We start from the raw sequence: 6,000 nt of genomic DNA on the forward strand, positions 1-6,000 counted from the left end.
TCATTATTTCATCTTGTGGGGTGTCAACTTTGTAATCATGTTCAATAAAAGTGAGAAACAAGTATATGTGTGAACAAACATATGAAACCCATTGGACAAAGTGGAGCTCTTAAAACAGTAGCACATCTCTTAATAATATGTAATTTATTATCAGAGAACCATTTAGACATTGGACAATATAACTGAATCATATGAGTGCTGCATATTATTTTAGATATTAGTATTATTTCTCACATATGAGCCATGTGTTTTCAAATTTTATTTTGAAATAAATGTATCTGCCTACTGGAATACAAGTTCTATGAGGACAGGGACTTTGCTTTATTTACCATTAATTTGTAGTTTAAGACATAATTGTCACCAAAATCTTTTACAATGAACAAGTTAATGTTTAATTAGGAAGTAATTAATAGTGGAAAATATTTTAGTAAACAGAAGAAATCAAATGTAGTCTTAATTTCAGTCAATATTTCTTCAAAACTATTTATTTAATGTGTTTTGTGGCTACCGGGTTAGGTGCATACAGATTTAAAGCAAGTATATTTTCCTGGTATATTGTTCTTTTTATCATTAAATAATGACCCTCTTAATTTGAAATAGTGTTTTTTTTGGTCTTAAGATCTCTTGGTCTAATATTGCTATACTGGTTTCTTCCTGCCCTCTTTCACTCTCTCCTTTCTTCCCTCTCTCCCTCCCTCCTTCCCTTTCTTCCCCTTCCTCCTCGTCCTCCTTCCGTCTCCTCCTCTTCTTTCTTAGTATTTGCCTGGTATATTCTCTTTCATCCTTTCATTAGTTTACATTTGACCTTTTTGAGCCATTGTAGATATGTTTATAGAAAGCACATAGCTGGATTCTTTTTGTTTTTTAAAATCTTGTCTGAGAATCTTTGCTTTTACAGGCACATTTGTTTCATTTACAGTCACTTTGATTACTAGCATATTGGACTTATTTTAATTATCTTATTTTGTGTTTCTATTTCACGTGCCTTTTCTTTTTTTCTTTTTTTTTTTGCTTTTGCTTTCTGCCTTCCTAACTTGTCTTGGAAAGACTGAGTTTCTTTATTCCTATCCTCCATTCTCTCACTGTTGTGGCCTCTTCCATTGCAGAGCACAGGCTCCGGACACGCAGGGTCAGCGGCCATGGCTCACAGGCCCAGCTGCTCCGTGGCATGTGGGATCTTCCCGGACCGGGGCATGAACCCGCGTCCCCTGCATTGGCAGGCAGACTCAACCACTGCGCCACCAGGGAAGCCCATATATCAACAATTTTTATGTCAGTATCAACTGCATGGTTTGTTGTAGCAGCTACATGATTTAAACCCTACATCTGTGTGTAATGGGTACCTGGGGTTTTGATTTCTCACAGTTGATTTGTTTTTCATCCAAGTCCCTGGAGAGATGGTAAGCTTTTGAACTGCTTTTACAGTTAGGTGGGAGGAGTGACTTTAGTCTTTTCATGGAGGAGGTAGTTCTTCAAGGCTCCATGCTTTACATGGGATGTCCAACTACAGGTCTTCCCTCTGTGTAGACATTTTATCTCCTGTCCTCATAGAGGCACTAATCCTGAGCCTCTATGGTCTGTGATTGAGGTTGAAGCTGCTGTTGGTCCTCACTTTCCTCTGGCCTTGATTTCTCTCTTTATCTGGCACAATGGGGATTTTCTAATTTTTTCTAACTTGGGTATGTGTTAATTTTTTTGTTTTTGTTTTTTCTACATTTTATTCATTTAGTTATGGCCTGTTTCTTGGTTTATGTTTATGTTTCTTTGGTGTCTTTTAATTCTATTTTAACTTTTTTTGTTTCCTCCAGTTGAAGCGCTAACGTTGAGTGTTATATTTTAAAGTAAACTGTATTATCTTAAAAAAGTTGATATAAATTTAATCCATAATACATGTGCAACAACTCCTCTCTATCCAGATGCCTTTTGCTTGGTATTTACATTAAATGCATGTATTCTTACAGTTGTGAAAATCCAGTTTGTTTAAAGTTACCTACCTCAAGATGGAGGACTTTCCCTAAGAAAGTAGGCACAAACTTTTCAATGATAAGTTTGCTTCTCTCATCCTTATTAATTTAGAATGCTGAAATTAAGGATTTTGAGGTTATCAGTGTCCAAAGGCTAATGTAGGATTTTTAAAGCAAGACATTCTAGAATAATCAACCAGTTTTCATTCCTCTTTACTTTTTATTCTTTTCCTTTTACAGATTTCAAACAACAAAAAGTAACCAACCACTCACCTTGCAGGATCATTAGGTCTTAAAGATGTTATCTTCTTGGATAAATACTTGTTATTTAATTATATATTATTTTTCAGTGGAGACTGCTGATTTTTAAAAGAAATGATAAATTGGGATTAGTAAATCCCACTGTTTGTACTAAGGATATTTTATTTATTGAGTCTTTTGAGAATTGACAGACACTGTTCTATTTTTATGGGCTTTTGAAAATAAATTAGAAAAAACAGGTAACTAGAATAACTTTTACAACATAGTAGAACATTTACTGTACATGCACATGGGCACACACACACACACACACACACACACACACAGCCATGCCATGCCATCAACGTCATTTTCATTTACTTTTTGTTTTTTCTGGCAACAGTAGAACATGCCCTGACAACCCGCCTTCCATTATAAATATTTTAAAAACCAGGCAGGAGAGAGTCATCCCTTAACCACAGTCATAATGTAATGAAGGATACACACAGCTGCAGCAACACTCTGTAATTACTTAATTTGTTTTTGACAGATCCCATTTGCAGAGGAGAGGAAAGTATGAACCACACATGAGTAAGGATTTTATATACGCCTGAATTTGTTTGTCGGTTGTGAATATTCACACATTTTCTTGGAAAACGACACAAATTATGGGGCAGGAAATCAAAGCCAACATCACCCTTTTCCCAGCAGAGAAAAGCTCAAGATGTTTGCTGAGCATGGAAAGTTGAAGCAAAAACTCAAGCCAGCGTCTCCTCACCAAAGGGAAAAAGTACTAAATTAGCAATCACATTTCAGTTCGTGGCATTAGAGTGGGAGAGTGAGTTAAGAATGTAAGCCTTGCTCATCAGATGGAAGAGCTTATTTTAATGAGTAAATGGAGCCTAGGACAGGCCACCATTTATCCCAAATCACCTTTCATAATAGTTATGTGTTGAGTGGTGTGATAACTATTTCTATGTTTTCTATAACCCAGCTATGGGGGTTCAGGGTGCGCCTCATCATGCACTTCTTAGGTAACTAGTGTTGACTTACATAGAACGGAGGTTGATGGGGCTGTGGGATGTTTCCTGGATCTCCTGAGACATGTCCTGAGTTGTCCGGAACTGAACACTTTAAAGGGACTGGTCTTGAAGTGGTATTAGGGCAAGATGAAACCCAACGATCAGAGATGTGCGATTGTGATTTGGTCTCTTTTTGGGAGTATGAGAAGTCTCCTTCTACCCCAACTGGGAGTTGGAGTGGGGTTAACAAATACATACAGTTCTGTAAGGGGATGATGGAAACCTTACAAAGTGGAGAACACAGAGCAATGGAACAATTTGAGTTATCTCAGAGTTATCATCAGTAATCAAAACTATGCTTTTGGACACAGCAATTGGGCCTGATTAAGAGGCTGTCTGTCACCTTAGGAAGATGGGTTGGGGTAAATTATATCTTACATAAATCAGAGTAAGGAACTATAATAAAGGGTATATCATTATTCTATTAATATTGTATTGAGAAACTAGGCAGAGCTCTGGAATTATTTACCTGGTAGATATCTGACCAAGTAGAGTTAAAGATCTGTCTGTGCTTTCTCTGTCCCCGATTGTCTTGATTCTTTTTGGCAACAGGGTTCTAATGCATAAAACCATATGCAAATGTCATAAGCAGTAATTAAAGGCAGAATCACATGTGATTTAGTTAGCTTACCTTGAAGAAAGTTCTTGGGAGGAGTTTGGGAAGATTTGTTCCTTGCAGAGGGAGGCCATGAAGGGCATGTATTTGAGTTATAAAAAGAGTCAACTTGAGGCTGTAGGCTCAACAGAGCTCCTGAGGATGCTGATCTGTCATTGCTCCTTCACCTTCGATCAAGTCATGTAGTTGTGGTCAAATCATGTAGTTACATATTCACATTTTCTTGCATGTTCTCCTCAGTAGGAAGGAATTTAGGCCTAGGAAGATGCAGACATTTCCTCTCAGGTGTCCTGAGTACTTTCGCCCAAGGTCATTGTCATCAGACAACCTGTGACTAAGATTGTTCTCCCTGCCCTTCCCAGCACCCCCCAGCCTCGGGCTTCCAGAGCAGACATGGTGTCAGAATTATGCTTGATCCTGCCTAAAGACAACGGGGGTGTATAAATGGTAGGGTGCTGAAGGTTGTGGGGCATCTTTATCCTCTCTTATGTCATCTCATTCCAGTAGTCAAGGTCAGTCTCCCAAACAGCACTTTTTTTTTTTTTTTTTTGTGGTACGCGGGCCTCTCACTTTTTTGTGGTACGTGGCCTCTCCTGTTGCGGAGCACAGGCTCCAGATGCGCAGGCTCAGCAGCCATGGCTCACGGGCCCAGCCTCTCCGCGGCATGTGGGATCTTCCCGGACCGGGGCACAAACCTGCGTCCCCTGCATCGGCAGGCGGACTCTCAACCACTGCGCCACCAGGGAAGCCCCCAAACAGCACTCTTTTAAGCTAGGGTACTTAAGACAGTAGTCATCTTTTTCTACAGTCCTATCAAAATGTTATTTGATATTTTCACTAGTGGACACATTTATACATACTTACTTGAAACCTGGAGAGTGATTTTACTTGGTAAATCTCAGCAGCTTGATATATACCTATAAAGTTGGTCTGAAGGCATTGGCAAATTATAGATGAACTTATTCAAATCAAAGGCCTATGGTCCCTTATTGATTTTTCCAGTTTTTTCTTTCACATTAGAAACATTTAAACTTTGTTTACAACTTAGTTCTTCATTTCTACACAGCATTGTTTAATGCTAGATTATTCCTGAATATGTATAAATCCTATTAATAAAATTGGTAACTGCTAGTTAAATTAGATAAATCTAATTTATCAAAAATAATCCTGACAGTGGAGTTAAGATGGCGGAGGAGTAGGAAGACGTGGAGTTCACCTCTCTCCATAGATGCATCAGGAATACATCTATAAGATGCAACAATTCTCATAGAACACTGGCTGAACACTAGCCAGAAGACCTTGGACACCGGAAGGGACTATAAAGATCCTTGCGTAACTGGGTAGGACAAAAAAAAAAAAGAAGTGAGAAGGAGGAGAAGAGGAAGCAGGATGGGACCTGCACCCCAGGGTGGGGGAGCTGAAGCAGAAGAGAGATTCCTGAATTCAGGGAAATCCCCTCTCTGACGGGGAAATCAACTGGGACAGAAGGGAAGCATTTGAAGCTGTCGGAAGAGGGTGAAGCAGCCGATCTGTGGCAGATGGGACAAAGTGAGAAATATACAGATGGTCTGTACGGCGGCCCTGTGTGCCCCAGACTGGGACGTGTGTTCACAGGTGTGCAAGGGGCTGGAAGCTGGAGTGTGGGGATTAGGGAACTGGCCTGGGGCAAGAACTGCTGTTGGCTGTGGGGAGACAGACTGAGGGGATGGGAGGGAGGAAATCCACAGCAGGGAATGCTTATGGAGGAAGACTGGACTGCCATGGAAGCAGGTGCTACTGCTGAGTGACACGCAGTGGGAGGAGCCACTGTTGTAGCCTCTCTCCCCTCACATGCCGGCACCTGCCAATGAACAATAAAAGAAGCCCTCTCAGGGCTGGCCCTTACACACCGGCTGCCGGGCACCAGAAAAAGCCCAGCCAGGGCTGGCCCTCACTAGGGCCATATCTCTTGCGCCACCGGCCACCGGCTTCCCTGCGCATTTTGTGCTGCCAGGGCTCCCACGATCCAAGAGCTCATACTATCTCTGTGCCCTATCCTCACTGGGGCAGACCCAAGAGCTCCAAGGCAGCCTCAGGAACAGACTACTATGGGTGGACC

General features: G+C 40.9%; 1 long non-coding RNA gene across 1 annotated transcript in view; it reads left to right on the forward strand.

Annotated features, from left to right (window-relative positions):
* LOC132427474 (uncharacterized) overlaps nucleotides 1–2,319 on the forward strand; it is a 44,261-nt gene extending 41,942 nt beyond the window's left edge. The window contains exon 3 of the long non-coding RNA XR_009519918.1: nucleotides 2,205–2,319. This is a non-coding gene — a long non-coding RNA (uncharacterized lncRNA). The remainder of the gene's footprint in view (nucleotides 1–2,204) is intronic.
* The last annotated feature ends 3,681 nt before the right edge of the window (nucleotides 2,320–6,000 follow it).

This window comes from Delphinus delphis, chromosome 6, assembly GCF_949987515.2.
Source record: "Delphinus delphis chromosome 6, mDelDel1.2, whole genome shotgun sequence".
In the NCBI taxonomy this organism is placed as follows: domain Eukaryota; kingdom Metazoa; phylum Chordata; class Mammalia; order Artiodactyla; family Delphinidae; genus Delphinus; species Delphinus delphis.